Source organism: Octopus bimaculoides, chromosome 11 (assembly GCF_001194135.2).
Source record: "Octopus bimaculoides isolate UCB-OBI-ISO-001 chromosome 11, ASM119413v2, whole genome shotgun sequence".
In the NCBI taxonomy this organism is placed as follows: domain Eukaryota; kingdom Metazoa; phylum Mollusca; class Cephalopoda; order Octopoda; family Octopodidae; genus Octopus; species Octopus bimaculoides.
The window spans coordinates 55,908,843-55,927,724 of NC_068991.1; the positions used below are offsets into that span (position 1 = coordinate 55,908,843).

Consider the following 18,882-nt stretch of genomic DNA (forward strand, 5'->3'; position numbering starts at 1 on the left):
CATTACCAGCGTCACCTTACTGGCACGTGAAAAACAACATTCGAGCGAGGTCATTGTCAGTGCCGCTGGGCTGGCTCCTGTTAGAGGTGGCACATAAACAACACCATTTGATCCAGTGCTGCTGGACTGGCTCCTGTGCAGAATAAGAATCATTATCTCACTGAAATGATCTAATGGTTAAAATCCACCACCTACCTCCACATACACGCACACACACACACACACACACACACACACCATACAACCCAGTATGATTTAAAACTTTGTTGATGCTTATGGAACATGAAAATTATTTTTAAGACAGGTTTCTAATGAAAACATATTACTTCAGGCAAGTAGTCAAAAATTTAGTAAGTTTTTCTTTTCACAACAACAGTCAAAACATACTTTAAAAAATCAGTAACATCTATCTTACATAAAAAAAAATAAAGCTTATTTAAATCTTCCTATTAGAGTCAATACACAGAAAATAAATACTGAATGAAGACTTTGCAATTCAATATCATTGAATTTTAAATTTTATCTCCTAGAAAGAATATCTTGTGTTAATCCACTGCCAAATAAATTAAGTACTATAAAGCACAGAATACTCTGTTTTTTTTTTTTAATGTCTGCTCATATGACCAGAAAAGAAAAAATGCGCACGCACACACACACACACACACACTCTGCTGGCTTCATCTTGACAGATAGTAACTGTCTCGTAATTCCCTATTCGGTCGTCAGTATTATCAGTTTTATATCCACTTTGCTTTATTTGCATGTCTTGAACAGATTTTTTCCAACACACTTTCACCATTTGTTACATTCCTTTGTTATTTTCTTAGTGAGGTTCACATTGAGAATAGCTTTCATTAGTTCATGTCATCTTTCGTGTTCTTCTTCCACAGATTCCTTCCACTTGGATTTTCTGGCACTTTTTGTTTTTGTTACCTATCTGTTGCCCATGTGCAAACACAGTCATCTCTCTTGCACACTACATCTAATTTCCCTTATACTCAGTTTAACTCTCTGCTAATATGTACCATGCCATTTGTGCACACTTACCTTACACATCTATTGAAACATGCTTGCTTCGTTTCTCTCTATCCTTCTCATATCCTCTGCATTTAGTGCCCATGTCCGACTACCATGCAGCATTGCACTCCATATGTAAGCAACTTTAACTTTACCACACACAGAGAGAAGGTAGCAATGAAGAGAATCTGAAAGTGAAAGAAAAACAGTTTAGCATCGCAAACATATGTTCCTGTATCTAACATGTACATGCAGACTCAACTACCACTTTGTTACAGCTTCCAAACTTTCTGCATCTCCTCTCTAAATTCCTGTCTGTTTTACCTCAGGGACTTCGAATTCAGGATTATTTTGGTTTTGGGCTTATTCAGAGCTGCATCTGGATATTTTTGCAATATTTGGTAAGAATCATTGGGAATGTTGTTACAAAAAAACTTTTATGTTTATTGCGTGTGTGCATGTGTACACACATACACAGAGTAATGTGTTTATTCATATATGGAGGATGTGCAGTCAATTTCTGCACATATGTTCTAAAAAGAAATGGAAAATCTGACAATTATGTGTACCCTCATCATCATCTTTTAGCATCTATCTTCCATGTTAGCATAGGTTGGACAGTTTGACAGGAGTTGATGGGCTTGCAGATCTTGTTGGACTCCTTTGCCTGCTTTGGCATAGTTTCCATGGCTGAATTCCTTTCTTAGCCCCAACTACTTTACAGAGTATCCTGGGTGCTTTCTTTGTGGCACCAGCACTATATATATATATATATATATATATATAGTTTCAAATCAATGTGTTAGTTGGGAAAAATATGAGGGGTTCACCTACCTAGAAATAAATCGAGTAACAATAAAAATTTTAATGTTACTCAAAGTTGAACCTTTTAAACCCTGTTGTGCTTTCTCTATATAAATCTCTCAACCCTGTTTGAAACTAGAAATTTTGATGATGAAATACAGTTATTTTTTATCTTCTACTTGTTTCAGTCATTTGACTGTGGCCATGCTGGGGCATCACCTTGAAGAAGATTAGTTAAACAAATTGACTCCAAGACTTATTTTTTAAAGCCTGGTACTTATTCTGTTGGCTTCTTTCACTGAACTGCTAAGTTATGGGGACATAAACAAACCAACACTGGTTGTCCAGCAGTGGTGGGGGACAAAGACACACACATATACAACAGTTTCCATCTGCCAAATCTACTCATAAGGCTTTGGTCAGCCTGAGGCTATAGTAAAAGACAGTTGTCCAAGCTATCACACTGAACCTGGTTGGGTAGCAAGCTTAAATCATAAAAGTATAACTACTGCATGAATGTGGATGTAATTTCCTTTGAAATAAAATGATTAGTGTACATGGTAAAAGTAGTTTTTACCTGTTACTGATTTTTATCAGTTGTCATATTACATTCACCTGTCCATATAGGTTGAATACAGGTAAGATGATTACATGTGTTTTCACATATATTGACAATATATCAATTCCCTTTCTATTGATTTATATCTTGGAGCTGAATTTGTGCTCCAATTAGTCTCTGTATCTTGGAAAATGTACAACTTCTTTAGGAGATATACCATCATTCTGAGATATATGTTCATTTCTTCCATTCAAAGGTTTTGAAAGACCCAACATTTTGGTGATATTTACTTTTATTATAATAATTATGTTCTCATAAACCCACCATTGTGCAGAGACCATACATTTAAAATATATTGGTTTATTATGATAGTTTTTTTTTTACTACTTACCATTCAGTAATGAAAATATTAATGCAATGACTGATTACATGATAACTCCATTACTACTCAAAATTGATAAATCCTGATATCACTTAAATAACTGTTGTGTACAGATATCCCTAACATATCATTCTAATAATTTTCTCTAAGTCCATGCTGTCTTTCTTTAATTAAATCATTAATGAATAAATAATAATGATAATAATAATAATAATAATCGTCGTCGTCGTTTAACGTCTGCTTTCCATGCTAGCATGGGTTGGACGATTTGACTGAGGACTGGTGAAACCAGATGGCTACACCAGGCTCCAATCTGATTTAAATGAATCATGAATAAATAATATCAGTGAATTCTAACTCACTGCTTGAGGTAGTGACTACCATTATGCTAAAAAATCAAAGGCAGAACATTCTAAAGAAATTCATTTGGTGAAATATAGAAGTTGAATATATATGGTGCAAACAAGAAATCTTTTGATAGGAAGTTCTTTCTAAAATAAGAGTAAACTTTATTTCTTCCACAGAAAAGTGCTTAGTTCTAGTTGAATTGCAGTTATATATGATTCAGGACTTGATGGCAATGACAGTTATTTGTGATATGAGACTTTATGAGATGAAATTAATAGTTAAATCATTTAAGAAAGTCATGTCCCAGAATTATAGAAGGCATGTTAGGCAAAATTTAAATATTTAAATGCATCTTTTTCATGAGAAAAAAAAAAAGAAATGTTTGAAATACAAAAAACAAATTAAGAAACTGTTTATGTTAAGTTGCCTGATCACTTTGAATATATTGCCTAGAAGTTGGGAGTAAATCCATTTGTTTATTCTTTTTATAGCAAGGATTGTAGTTGCTGATCTTGGTTCTTTTTGACTGACATTCTGATGAAAAATGTTCAAACTTTTTGCCATTGTGGCAAGTTTTGCACATTGCTGGACAAACAGATTAGTCATGATAGAGGCCATGTATCTTTGTCTTTTTAAGATAATTTCTTCATGATATCAGCAGTATACTTGTTGTTCAGTGAGTTGGACTCTAGTTTTGCTGCAGTTTCAGATAGGACATTGAAAACAAAGATCACTGATATACACTGGAATTCTTGGAGCAGCTTTGAGAGACTCAGAGATTTACCTGATCCATATTCAATGAAGACTTCTCAAGGAGTTGTAATTATATATGATCATAGAATTTTTAATACTTTCCTTTAAATATACATCAGTTATAGCCAGAAACTTACAGTGTCTGGCAATGGTATATAGAATTGTAACATAAAATCTTGTCTTCTCTGGCTTACTGTTTTTGTAACTTCAATTAGAATCTGCAGAAATTGATTCTGCTGTTTAATTATTAATATTTTAATTTTATAGTTCAGATAATCTGTAATGTGACTGGAGATTGAAGATGAAACAAAGTTAGTGAACAGAGTGAGTTTAGCAAGCAGTATGTCTTTATTGTTCATTTGGGTGTGAGAGCTGAGCCAGAAAATTTTTAGGAATGTAGTTTTTCAGTATGTACGTACTGTATTTTTATCTGATCAAGTTTCACCAGTGCAGTGTGATTGAAGAAAAATTTCTATTTGTTATTAATATACTTTAGTGTAGAAAGATATGTCCTGAAGTTCTTATTTGTTGCACTTGTGAAAAAATATTTCAGAGATTTTGCCCATTAAATTGTTGCGACACGAAATAGTTTTTGAGAACCATATTGTTTTATTTAGCCAATACGTTCAACTGCAGTATTTGAAACATAAGTGTAAATGTATCTATTTTTAATGTAAATAGTTGGCTACTTTCCTTCAAATAACAGGAAGTAGCAATAATGATTTCATAGCAGTTTGTCAAATGAATATTTGAGTTTTTTGTTTGTAAAATAAGTTTAACCCTTTAAAAGTGTTCAGATTAATCTGTCAAATGTGATGCTTATTTGTTCACATTATTTTGAATTATTTAGGCTCAAGAGAGGTATCCACAGTATTTGCTTATAACTTTGTTAATTTTTTACACACAGATTTGAAATTTTGTCAGCAGGTGCTTATATACCAGTGATTTCTAGTTATGTAAATTTAGCTGATCTTTCTGATTAAATTTGACTTTTATTGGCAGGTAAATTTAATTAACAGGTGTAAAAGCAATAACATTATGGATAAACACTAAAATTGAAATTCCTAATACATCTTATCTGTTTGATTTGTTACTAAATTTATCCCAGATGTCAACTGCCAACAATTTTGCCACGTTTCAAGATGAAGTACATTAATTTGAATTAATTAAAATACAGATACAATCAGTGCAAGATTTTATTCTTTCTCTATATTTCATTCAAACATTTTCATTGAAAATAAAGTACAAAACTCTTTTACTAGTCAATACACCATTGGCTGTGTACTCTTATACAATTTAATGAATACATTTATATAACAGAGTACATCTAATAAAAGCTCATTAACAGGTGAGACAAAGATGAATACAGGTGTATAACATACTGAAAATTAATATGTATTTCTCACTTCCATTTATTTTTTTCACTTTATAGAAGTCAATATTCTCTGTTGACATTCACCTCAGTTAATTTTGTTTTCCTCCCAGTTCTGTGTTTTCTGGAAGAAAAGCCCTCATGTAACTGAGTTGCAATGTCAACCCGAAATTTCAAATGATTGTAGTCCTTTGGTGGTGGAAGTACCTTGTGGCTTTTTCCATAACAATATTTGAATTAATTATAGTTAGACACAATGCTGGAAATATATGGCTCACCGTACCTTATATCAGGATTCTAGTAGTTCCACAGTCAAGGAAGCTGCTTGATACCAAACATAATATTTATAGTAAAAAAAGCTTGCATTTCCAAAGTATCAGTTGGCTGCCATAGTGGATTGAGTCTTCTGTGAATAGAAATTATGTATAGAGCATATTTATTTGTTTCCTCCGCAACTGTTTTAAAAAAAAAAAACGTTTTGGTAAAAATAGTCCAATGGTTGACGAAGATACATAAATATCAATATCAGATTCGTCTGAAGACAAATCACAGTTGTTTTCGTTTATATTTTGTACATCATCAAGAGTAAAACCTTCAAAGTCAAAATTGCTACTTGCTGACGCCATATCGTTAAAAACTAAGATGTATACTTATCTTCAAATGTTGAAAAAAACCAAGAAGTCTCAAAAATTTCACAGTAACTTTACTTGAATAAAGGCAGGAAAGGCTTGATCGTGCATTATCTCAAAGCTATGAAAACTCAATAATGTGGTTTGTTTATTTTTTAGTGATTTCATAGAGGAATCAGATACAGCTGGATTAGGTTGGTTCAAACAAATAAAAGGGAATTATTTTCAGCCGGTTTTGGCTGTAAAAATAGTTTTCGTCTGATTGTTAGATATTGAAAATGATATTTATTTAGGTAATTGTTTTCCATTTAGGAAGTCTTGTATTTATGTATGTATGCATGCATGCATGTATATATTGGAGTTATCTGAATGCTGACTAATACTTAATTTTTGTAGCCACTGCTTATGCTATTTCAGATTTAAAAGTAATTGTCTCTGACTTTTGTTTTCTACAAATTAAGATGTTACAGTACCAAAAGTTTCTATTCTTTTAAATTCCCATTAGAATCTTTTCTGCATTATGTATATGAAAGATGGAGTGAAGTGTACTTGCACCTTGTGTCTCCTTATACTGTAAAACTCTTTAAGTTTTCTCACTTCATTAACATAAGTATTGAGCTAACATCTATCATGTTTCCAGCTAAGAATTCAGAAATACATTGCCAGTTAACACTATTTTGTAGTATTTTGAAGCTTTTTGTTTTGAGATTGAAACTACCTTTTATTGTAAAAACCTGGTTGACAGGAACAGTATGAATGACTAGAGTAGACATGTTAAAATTAGATCTCACATTAAACATTTCTTTATTGACATAATGCATTCTTTGTTACTTTTTAGAAATGATCTATATTTTATATCTGATGAAAAGTAAATGCTATAATGATAATAGCAATGGAGTAACAATTAGATGAATACTTAGAGGAAAAAGAAGAATCTTGATTAATATTTTTATTTTTTATATATCTACTTATGTTGAACAACTAAAGAAACTGAAGCTGAATGAGTAGAAGAGATTCTGCTACATTTTCTCCTAACTCTGACAGAAGAGTGAATTTCTCTGCAATTGCTTTTGTTTATTGAAATCTGAAATCACCATTAGGGAGAAACTAATGGATGTATCAGTAAATGTTATAGAAATAAGATCACTTACTGAAGTATTGCTTTTATCTTCTAGGCATTTTATTCAAAGTAGTATTTAAAAGCTTGTTTAATATGCACTGAGAATGCTTAGTTCTGCATATAGTCATTTTTATACATTTTTAAACACATAGTTATGCATTCATTTGTATATGTGTGTTTTCTAAAGAACTATCTAAAATCATTTAAGCTTAGATGCTGATTGAATTAATTTATAAATTGTGCACTCAGTTAAATAATTTAGCAGTGATTGCCTCATATTTTTACAGATTCTGTTTTCTTAAGATCGCAGTGTGATATTAAGGCAATTTAACTGCTGTTTCTAGCAAGTCAAGCTGTCATGTTGGCAATACCTTTTTTGCCTCAGTATAGGAAAATGTAGATTTCTTACTGAACTACAAAATGAATTGACGGGGAATAGTAAAATAGATTCTGAAGATATGGTTCATACAATCAACAACAATACTCTGCTTTAGAAAATATTTCATTGGTATAAGATTTATGTTATCTAACTGTTCTTTCCCAGTGTTCAATGTAATAAAATTGGGTGGTTTTATTTTTTCAAGTGGTTAAATATTTTTCTTTTGGTTTTGAATATATTATATATTGATTTGTTGTGTTTGATGACAATGTGAATTGAATATTTCGCCTCGATATTGGCGCCAAGATCTCAGATTTATTGTTGAAAAGAAATAAGATTGCATGGTAAATTTAGAGGATATTAACTGCATAGGTGTGATAGTTATAACTGGTGCACAAACACTGTCTGCTTAACACTTCTGCTCAATTGTATTTGAGGTAATGTAAATGGAATTTCTTTAAGCCAAATTTAGTTTCAGTCCTTTCCATCTTTTGCTGGGATAAATCAGTATATTTTAGAAAAATGACAAATAAAAAGAAGCAAATTTAGGTTCTATTTCATCAATGGAATCATTTTAATGAATTAATTTTTAATTAAAAAAAGATTTTTTTCTGATTTGTAAAATAGAATTTTAGAAATATGTACTTGTCATTCATATCTATTGCTAATTTTGTTAGTTTCTAGATAATGAAACCTATAATATCAGTTTAATCAATTGCAGAAATGGCTTTACTACTGTACTAATGCCTCTGGGGAAGACTGGGAGCTGTATGTTCTCATTCTACTTTCTTAAGCATGTAGTTTTGTGCCTAATTAAAAAAAATGTTATTAGAACACCTAGTGCCTAATAAATTTCAACCAACTCATTTCATATCATCTGTTGGAAAATCTTAGCATTTAATCTGTTATTTGTATTTCAAATTTGTTTATGCAAAGCAACTGATATTGAAAGTTATTTTATTTAGATTAAGAGTACAAAAAAATTAAAGAATACAAAAAGACAGCCCTCTAAGGATGTTGTGTTATTTCTGCTTAACGATGAGTTCTGCACTCTGGTACCTTCAGATCAGTTAAATGTGTCTTATGATTTCATATTAAATTACTGACATTTCTAAATCATGACACTGAAATAAAGAAATGAATTGTATATCTTATATAAATCAGTTATATCCTGCAGTGTAGTTAAAACTTTAGAAAACCCTCATAGAATGCGTGTTCTTAGATATGTGAAAGTCAAACTTCAATCTAGTATGTAAATCATATCACATTGCTTCATGTTCTATAATATTTTGGTTATTTCAAGTTTTCTGTTTTAATCTGTTTTTATTTTCCAGTTTAAACAGAGCTGTCTTTATCTCATACATGCTATAATTTCTTTATCTCCTGTGAGCAATAATCTAATATTTCATGAGTTCTGAAACCTTTCCTCTTTTTTTACTGTGGTTAGTTCTGTTATTGGCTAATTATGTTGTAACCAGCATATTCATGTCTTCAAATATGATGACAGTTTTATTAATTTCAGAAAATGGTGCATCCATTCAAAATGATGGGAGAAACCATTGTTGAATTTCGAACCTAAAAGAAAAATTTCTACATAATAATAGCCAATATAAATACTGGTTGATTGGCTGGTTGACTCTCCATCATATAGTGAGAGAGAACGAGAGTAAAAGAGAGTTAACATAGGAGGTGCAGGATGAGTATATGTACTAGGCTTAATGGCTGCCAATAAATAAAGGAATGCTATACACAGAGTGAGAAAGAAAGAATCATAGATATAGAGAGAAGAGGGAGTAAATGACAGAGTTGTTATGGGTGGAGTTATTCGAATGAAAAATTTGTTTTATTTAAATATAAAGGAATAAATGTTTTTCCTTTGAAAATTAGCATTCATTTAATCATTTTGTATGAGCACCAAGAAATTTGATAAAAGTTAAATTATAACTGTTGTACATATGCTATATTTCCTGATATTATTCATGGTGGTAAAACAAAAAAAAACAAAAAAATCACGAAGTTACCCTTTTGAACTATGAAATTTGAGAAAATATATTTCTTGCAAGATTTACTAAAAATTTTTGTTTTCATTTTGATCAAAATACCTGTTACTCCAGTCAAAAACATATGATAGCTCTGTGATTCTTTCACTTTTCCTCACATACATTTAATGTCTGCAACTAATACTCACTTACTCTTCATTCATTATTTTCGTCTCATTCTACCAATGTGAATATAAACATCATAAATTTATTATAAGACTATTATTTTGCGCGAACTCATTAATTTTGTAAATTTCTCAATAGAATATATTTATTCAAATGTACAGATTTTTGCTTTGGGGGATAATAATGTTATAGGATTGGTTTTGTATATTGTTAGAGATATTAAATTGTAATTATTAAATATAGAAGTTTATTCATATGAACTTTAAAATTTTAATTAAATTATAACATTGTATTTATATTTACTTTCTTAGCATATTTTTTATGCTTTGTATTTGTTTTTTATTTTGTCTACATTAAAATGATCATTTTTCATTATTATAAATGTAGAAAATTGTCTGATACAATTTTTAAAATTTGGAATTTTGCAAGATGTAAAATAAGGCTATTTAATAATACAATAGAATCTCGCAGTACGAGTGCATCATAGTACAAGCAATTTACTGTATGAGCCGAGGCTCATGCAAATTTTTGTCTTGAAGTATGAGTGGAAGTCTACTTTACAAGCAAGTTTCATATAAGTGACCACTAATTGGCACTGAGCTCACATACACTCTCCCAACGAGCACAGCCTCCACTCACTCGGTTCATGTGTTTATCTTGTTGTGGCAGCATTCCTATTGTGTTTTTTCCAGTGTTTTTTGTTTTTTTTTAGTTTGGTCTTTTGCTATTATTTCGTAATAATTAGTTGTGTTAGCCATGGGTCCTAAGAAGGTTAGTGCAAAGGACAGTACCGAGAAGAAAAAGCTGATTATGATAGAATTGAAGAAGGAAATCATTGATAAACATGAGAGGGGGTTTGTGTGTAGTGGTCATAGCACACCAATATGGCTGAAGCATTGATGATCTGCACCATCCTGAAGAAAATAGATGAGATCAAGGCCATTACAATAGCCAAAGGTTGTGTCCAGACTCTCTAATCAACACACATCTGTCCATGAAGAGATGGAAAAATTGCTTCTCCTGTGGATCAATGAGAAGCGACTCGCAGGGGATACAATGGCAGAGACCATCGTCTGCAAGAAAGCACGAACACTGTATGGAGATCTTCTGAAACAGAACCCTGGAACATCAACGGAGGAGACATCAGCAGACTCATTTAAGCCCAGTTGCAGCTGGTTTGATAATTTCAAGAAGAGGACTGGTGTTCACAGTATCGTCAGATATGGAGAAGCAGCGAGTTTTGACATGAAGGCAGCTTAGGATTTCATGCATGAATTCCATCAGCTCATCACAGCCATGGGGTACATCGCACAACAGGTATGTAACTGTGATGAAACTGGCCTTGTTTGGAAAAAAATGCCCAGAAGAACCTACATAACTACAGAGGAGAAGAAAATGCCAGGCCACAAGCTTATAAAAGACAGGCTAACTCACGCCCTTTGTACCAGTGTGAGTGGAGACTTGAAGATTAAGCCGCACCTTGTCTACCATTCAGAAAATCCATGAGCATTCCGATTGCACAAAATCCTGAAGAAGAAGCTGCAGATCATGTGGAGAACAAATGTTAAAGCCTGAGTCACCAGGCAGTTCTTCACTAAGTGGCTCGACCTTGTCTTTGGACCAGCAGTAAAAATGTACCTTCTGAAGAACAATTTTCCTCTCAAGACACTCCTCATCCTTGACAACGCTTCTGCTCACCCTCCTAACCTCAAGGATGATATCCTGGACAACTTTGAATTTATAAAAGTTCTGTACTTTTCATGCAACACCACCCTGTCTTGCAACCCATGGACCAACAGATGATTTCTAATTTTAAGAAATTGTACACTAAACACCTGTTTCATTGGTGCTTTGAAGTCAACAAAAATACAAATACAAATCACCCTGCAAAAGTATCTGTTGCTGCTTTATAGAATGACACTGCTCTGGCACATTTTCATAACGTTTTGAAAGGCAGGAAAAAGCAGACTTCTCTTGAGATGTTTCTAATGAAACGACCTGCAAGTGTGAAAGCGAAGAAAGTGTCCCAAAAGCCTAAATCAAGGAAAGTGAGAAAGAAAACACCAGAAATCATTCTTCCTGAAGTCTTAATGAAAGGAGATTCTCCTTCCAAACAGTAATCCTCCTCAACGCTCCATCATCCTCGTGCACAAATTGTCCCATCATCAAGGTAATTCAATTAATAAAGCCAGTTTACATATTTCTTTTGCATTCTCTTTTATTACGTTTTTATAATTGTCATTTTCCTTATAACTGTACCGTTTCCATTTTAAAACCCATAGAAAATAATTTTTGCGGGGTTTTGTAGGGTTGGAATGGGTTAATTATATTTTAATTAATTTAAGTGGGGAAAATTGATTTGTAAAACAAGTAAATCATAAAACAAGCTTGGTCATGGAATGAATTAAATTCGTACTGCGAGGTATCACTGTAATTTGTGTGTATGGTGTTTTTGTATTTGGTTTGCAAGATTCTTGATATGAACTCAGTTGGAGATATGAAGTAGATCTGAAGTAGTGAAGGCATGTCATTGACCAGGTTGTAAATACTGATGAAAGGACATTAACAAACCTAACTGATTGATTGATTGATTGATTAGACAAATGATTAATGAAGCAATTGATTAGGTAATTGGTTCATCAATTGACAAATAAATTATAAGATTGTGAAATTGAACAAGTGTATGTGTGTGTTTATTGTTGGCATAATGACCCTCCTGAGATACTACAAAATGTGTGTGTATCTTAAACAGAAAGCAAAGAAATGTCATTTGCTAAAATAGATTTCTATTTCTGTCATAAAAAAGACTGTTCCATGGTATGCATAGTTTCACTGTGAGCACAATTCAGTTGTGAGTCAGTGGATTCTCAACTGATAATTAAATGAAATTAAAGACTATTTTGTAATAGTAGCGAGAAGCTGCAGTCAATGTTATACAAGTTGGCTAATGTTTAATTGCTAGCATACTTGAGGAGTAAGCCCAGAAATTTTAATTAATTAAAATTATACCCTTGGTGATGAGAACAATCATCCTCTAAATGACTAATTCTGTGGCGGAGGGGATGGCAAGAGGATAACTGTAAAAATTTAATGGAAATAAAATTTTAATCTTTCTTGCTCACTCCATTTAATAGGCTAATGATAGCTGATGTTTCAAGGTATTCTTCAACACCGAGTCCTTGTTCTGATAGGAGATTGTACAGTTAGAGCATCAGCTCTGTTAAACTTGGTTGTAGTGACACTTAATATTCTTTTAACTGCTATTCACTGAATTATTACTCTTTTCTCCATCTGTGATGTGAGGAATTTACTACAAAACATCAGGAATAAAAGTAATGGGTAGCATTGTGCAAAGCTTTAATGCCCGAGAAGATTTGTCTTCCAAGTTACTTAATGATCTCACTGGTGCCAATGCCACATAAAAATCTCCCCCAGTACACTGTGTAAAGTGGTTGGTATAAAAAGGGTATCCAGTGTAAACCTTACAAAAGTGGAAATTGTTCAATCCATGCCATGGAAAGTGAAAGTTAAATTATGATATGCGAAGGATAAGATATGTCACTGATTTTTAGGCATAGAAGTATGAGTTGCATTATACTTGAGCTTGCATTGAATTCGAGTAAATGTGATATTGACTTGCTCAGTGCTTATTTATATATTGCCAAAGCAAGTACTTGACAGTGAATACTTTCAGTAATAAAATTGCTATTTCAGGTTTGTTTAAAAGCTTTTACACGTTCTAATTATATGGTAATAATTTTAAATTAATGAAATTTTAAAGTTTCTTCACAAAGATAAAGCTTAGAAAAATACTGGTGCAAAGATTTTGTAGTAATTTGTAAAAATGAGATGTTAAAACTGAAAGAGCTGCTATCTAATGAAGATAATTTTCAGTGAATATTTGTTAAAATGAATTGATTAGTTTGTAACACTCACATGGATGCTGCTAAATTAATTTAACCATATCAGAGCCAATACGGAAGGGAATTTTTGTGTTATGTACTGATTAACTTCCAGAAGAAAGATCTGTTCTAAGTAGATTACAATCACTACTCAACATCGTCATGTAATATCCAGCAAGCAATGTAGAAGTGCTTTATTTTGCAGTAATTTTTTTTTCCATGTAAGTTTGGATAGGATGGGTGTTGTTGGAATAGTTTGTTTTACAAATGGATAGCCTTTCATATATAACCACTTAAAATTTTAGTCATAATGACGCCTTCTGTTTACTTTATTATCAGAAGCCAGCAGGGTTTTTTTATATATATATATCAAAGAATATGTATAAGAATATGTATATGTATTTTTCCATATGTGTATTTTCATACACTGTTTTTAACAATTTCACCTTAATATCAGAGAATGTGTGACAATCAGTATGTAACACTACAAAGTTCATACAAAGCTTTATACTTTAAAAATATTTTATCATCAAAGAATGTATATATGCATTTTAATACTCAAACTGTTTTTTAACATTTTTTATTATTCTCAAAGACTTTTGATAATCTTTTTCTAAAAAAGTGAAACCGGTTAAGTAAATAAATATTAAAAAAAATAAGTGCATTTTCAAACCTTCTTTCATATATATATATTCATATATATACTTTACTAGGGACATGAGACAATGATTGATTTCATAATCATATGGCCTAGTATGTCCGTCATTCTTTCTTTTAGTTATCAGTTTTTGAAACTAGGTTTATTTCTTTCATTTATTAAGTACTGTGTCAATGTTATTGTATCTGAGAGATTCATTCAAGTGTGTCTTCTATGTTGCAAAATCAGGAAAGCGACTTATGTTAAAGCTATAATTTTATGTTTTTATGGTGATTTATGCTTATAAAGGTACAAGAAACCAAATCAGTACTCAGAAAATTACTTTATATAAAAACAGCTATATTTCAAACATATTGAACTCAGCTTGTATTTATGATCAATGGTTTATTATTTTTATATTATTGTGTTGGCATTTGCAGTTGACATCACCATGATAGTGTTGGACACTTAAGAAATTGAGGTGGTTGGCTAAAGAAAAATGTAACAGTAAAAGGGGCATGCATTAACTAGATCAAATTAGTAGTTTGCAGCTTGGCACTTGCAGTTCATGCTGGCAGGTATTATGTGTTGCTGGGCTGACAATCCTCTGTCGAGATGCTTTGGCTCTGATTCATGTTAGATTTCAGGAACTGGGATGAGATTATGAGCAGAATATTGAGTTACGCTCCTGAAAGATTGAGCAGAGGTGGAACAGGCATACATCACCTTCATTATTTATTACTGCCTGACTGTTGTGCTTTACCCCTGTTATCACCTGACCAGGTTGGAATATCGGTTGATTTGTTTTTTGTAGAGGGAACATGTTCAACTGGTTAGAAGATCCATGTGGTACCAGCACTCTCTGCACAGAGAGTGTTGGCTTCCCATGGCTAATGATGAACATTCACATGCTGAAGCTGCAACATCTGGAGAGTTTCCTGGACAGTGACAAGGTGTATTCATTATTTGTCAGGCATTCTTGACACAGCCTGTCTCTTTGAAGTTGCAGTATGGGTAAATTGATAACTAATATTGTCTGGCATTTGGAATGTTGTTTAGCACTCAAAAGATCTCTATCAGTTGAGCACTACTATTGGTGATACATCAACCTTTGTATTTTGTTGAGGGTTAGTTGCGGACAAGAACAATGATGTTCACAAACAGACTTTTGGTATTGATCCATACTACAAGCATAGAAGCATTGTTGGTAAGGAATGTCAGTGATAATGAAACTGTTCTGCAAGCTTTTATTGTTATGCTGAGCAGTTGTCATGTCTATCAGTGGAGTTCATTGTGAGAATCACCCTACCTCTGTCATTTGGCTACGTAGGACAACTTGTTTCTTTTTCTTTGTCGTATAATTGTATAATGAATAAGATTGAAAGAACTAATAACAGTCACTTTTCCCTTTAGTCAATTCTTTGTTAGCATCAATCTCCTATTTGAGAAGAAGATAATGGTAGAGAGCAATGTGCTTCTTTCCCGTAAATTTGCCAAAATATTAGGTGATAGGAGCGAGTATGACCCAAGTAAATGGGTCTATGTTCCCATTTACTTTGGGCTATCTTGACATGCACCAGTTGGTTGGAGAATACCAAAGAGGGGACTTGTCCATGGCAGAAGCTGTGATTGTCTCCAGATGACTTTGTCCTGTTGTATACAAAGTTCCTTTTGTGTACTGTAGTTTTTCATCATAATAAATTCTACATAAACACTACCATTTTTATAATATCCCTTTCATCCATTACCTCTGTGGTGAATAAGCATTGAAACTTGAAAGGGGTCATAGCATAAAAGGCTTTAAAGACATGAAAAAGAACATAGCTAAGTTCAGGTTACCAGTTAGTAGGAAGGACCTCAGCTTTAGCGACAGCGGACACTGTAGATCTCGGACATATTTCTTTTTGTATCAACAATACTCAGCCAATGCTAGAGTCCTATTACCAAAAAAGGCAACTCCACTGACTCAGCTTTTGGAAAATATTCTCCAATGGGGTTATGTCACTATTTTCTCTCTCAAAAGAGCAATAACATAAATCATTACACACATTAAGTAGATAATATCATGCCCACAGAATCCTCAAGGTTACTACAAATGCTAGTCCACACCATCACTGAAAATCTCTTTTGTCAAACTCTCTTCTTCAGCATAGCAAAGACTGCACCACAGAGATAACTGGCTTCTTTTTTTCAAGACTAGACAATACTTCTTCCTCCAACAATTACTAAACCCTTTACAGAGGTCAAATGAGACCCACAATGCAGTACTGCTTCTGCATTTGGGATAGTGTTGATATTACACATAAAGACCTGATGGACTCCTTTCCCTCTGCCCAAACCACTTGACTGATTGGCATAAAATTGTTCACCAAAATATTCCAACCTCTTTACCCTCCCCCTCCCAACCTCTACTACTACTACTACTACTACTACTTATCTCATTTCTGTTCCATAGAACTGACTAGTCTTATACCATTTTCATTCAGCTCACAATTCACTTATCTCTCCTCCCCATCCTACTCCTTCCTGCTAACCATTATGTCCAGTCCTTCCTCTGGAATTCCTTCCCTGCCCATGTACTTACTTTAGTTGTCAACTACCTCAATTTCACTTATCTTGGAGGAGCTGTTAAGACCATGGACACAACTCTCTTCCAAACCAGTTCAAGAACCAACCTCATAAAAATAAACCAAAAAAAAAAAAACAGTAGAACCCCTCTCCCCATCACATTCTCTACAAATGTCATTTCTTTCCAGTACTTTTGACTATTCCTTACATAAAATATGTTAACATTAATCTGACTGTTCTTATCATAGTCATATCTGCATTGTAAAAGCTGAATTCTGTTTCAAGGCTACAAAATACTTCATTCATAAGAGTTGCTGATGTTATGCATAGTACATATAATATCCTGCTACTCATACATATGGGATGGTACAGATATAGACATAGCCTGTAACAACAGGCAGGCTTTCAATGAAGAGCTCTACGAAAAGATGAGTTGGTGTAAAAATAACATTAGTAGCTGACATAAATGGTAAGTCGGGAAATATTGTAAAATAACCTGCTTTTATGGTTGGCTTAACTTTGTATTAATATATCTAATCTTGTGACCCTCTCCAATTATTTTTTTTTTTCATAGATAAGAAACTTTTAAAAAATCCATTTGTAGATGTGATCAAAACAAAGGCAGTTTTGTGACACATAGTTGTTGTAACAAAAGGGAAAAATATCCATTTCAAAAAGGGAAGTTATTTATGTTTTGTGTGTTTATAGTTCACAAAATATGATGTATTTCCTGCTTTAGAGAAGAAATATATAACCATAATTAACCTCTTTGATGCCAAGCACAGAGTTTATAATTTGTATATATTCACATGTTTATGTTTGTCTTTTAAAACCTATACATTTTTTATGTTTGTAGATTAATTTTAAGTTAGTACATTGTACTAACATACTTATTATGTGGAGGCGCATGGCTTAGTGGTTAGTGGTTGGACTCATGATCACAGAATTGTGGTTTTTATTCCTGGACTGAGCGATGTGTTGCATTCCAGAGCAAAACACTTCATTTCATAATGCTGCAGTCCACTCAGCTGGTGAGAATGAGTAATCCTGCAACGGACTGATGTCCTATCCAGGGAGGAATATATTTGCCAGAGAAACTGGGAAAATGGTCCTATGCTCCTTATGGAATAATGTAGACCAATCATATTGTACTAAACAAAGTAACCTGGTATTATATCTGCTCATTGTAGTAGAGTTTGTTTAGTATTAAGGTTTGAATTTTCTGAAGTGAAGTGTGTAATCAAGCTGAAAAATCACACTAATTTTTATAATATATGTGAAAGTAAATAAATGCTTTTCATATTCCTTAGAGATGATGTGCGATCTTTTTCTCTAAGTGATTTTTGAGATTTCTTAAAAAAAAAAAAATCCTTAAAACTTTTCACCTTTTCTAGTCTTGTTCTCAATTGCTTTTAACTTCTTTTAACTTCTCTTAATTTATTCAGTTATAGTATTTCATCCTCCTTTATTTTCCTAACCTCTCCTGCTAACAGCGTTACTCTGTTGCCTTACAGTACTTTTCTTAGAGACAATCTTTATCTAAACCAGTGAAGCCTGAATTTCAGAGCAGCTTGGGCAATGAAAGTATGTTTATATTTCAAATGTAAAAACAGTCTGCTGCCTAAAACATCAACTTTTCTATAGCTAATCAAATTAATATGACTGCTATAAAAGCTTCTCAAATTCAGTTTCAAATAACTAAATTTATTTCACTTGACAGCAAAATGGAAATTTTTATGTCATCATCGTTATCATCATGTTTCTGAATTTCATGTGAATTTCTACTGCACAACTAAAGCACCTCCTCCACATCACGGAATTGTGTACAACAATGCCTTTTGGATATTTTGAACTGGTCTTGATTGTGTTTCATGAAAGTCGTGTGGAATATGTTAAATATGAGTTGTGTTATATTGTTGGGTCACAGTTGTATTTTTTATGTGCTGTTACTGGAGGTGTGTGAAGCAAGCTTCTTAAACACATAGCTATGCCTGCACCTATATTTATACATACACAGGCATAGCTGTGTGGTAAGAAGTTTGCTTCGCAACCACATGGACCTAGGTTCAGTTCCACTGTATGCTACCTTGGGCAAGTGTCTTCATCTATAGCTCTGGGCCCACTAAAGTCTTGTGCGTGGACTTGATATAGATAGAAACTGGAAGAAACCCATCTGATGTGTGTGTGTGTGTATATACATATATATATATATGTGTGTGTGTGTGTGTGTGTGTGTGTGTGTGTGTA

General features: G+C 32.9%; 1 protein-coding gene across 4 annotated transcripts in view; it reads left to right on the forward strand.

Moving 5' to 3' along the window:
- LOC106876994 (rho family-interacting cell polarization regulator 2) overlaps positions 1-18,882 on the forward strand; it is a 195,091-nt gene that overhangs the window by 28,899 nt on the left and 147,310 nt on the right. For 2 of the 4 annotated variants that reach the window (XM_052971868.1, XM_052971870.1), the window contains exon 1: positions 16,951-17,104. The exons of the other annotated variants lie outside the window; for them this stretch is intronic. The gene's annotated coding sequence lies outside the window, so the exon portion shown is untranslated. Of the gene's footprint in view, positions 1-16,950; positions 17,105-18,882 lie in introns of those variants that run through there. 4 annotated transcript variants of the gene reach the window in all.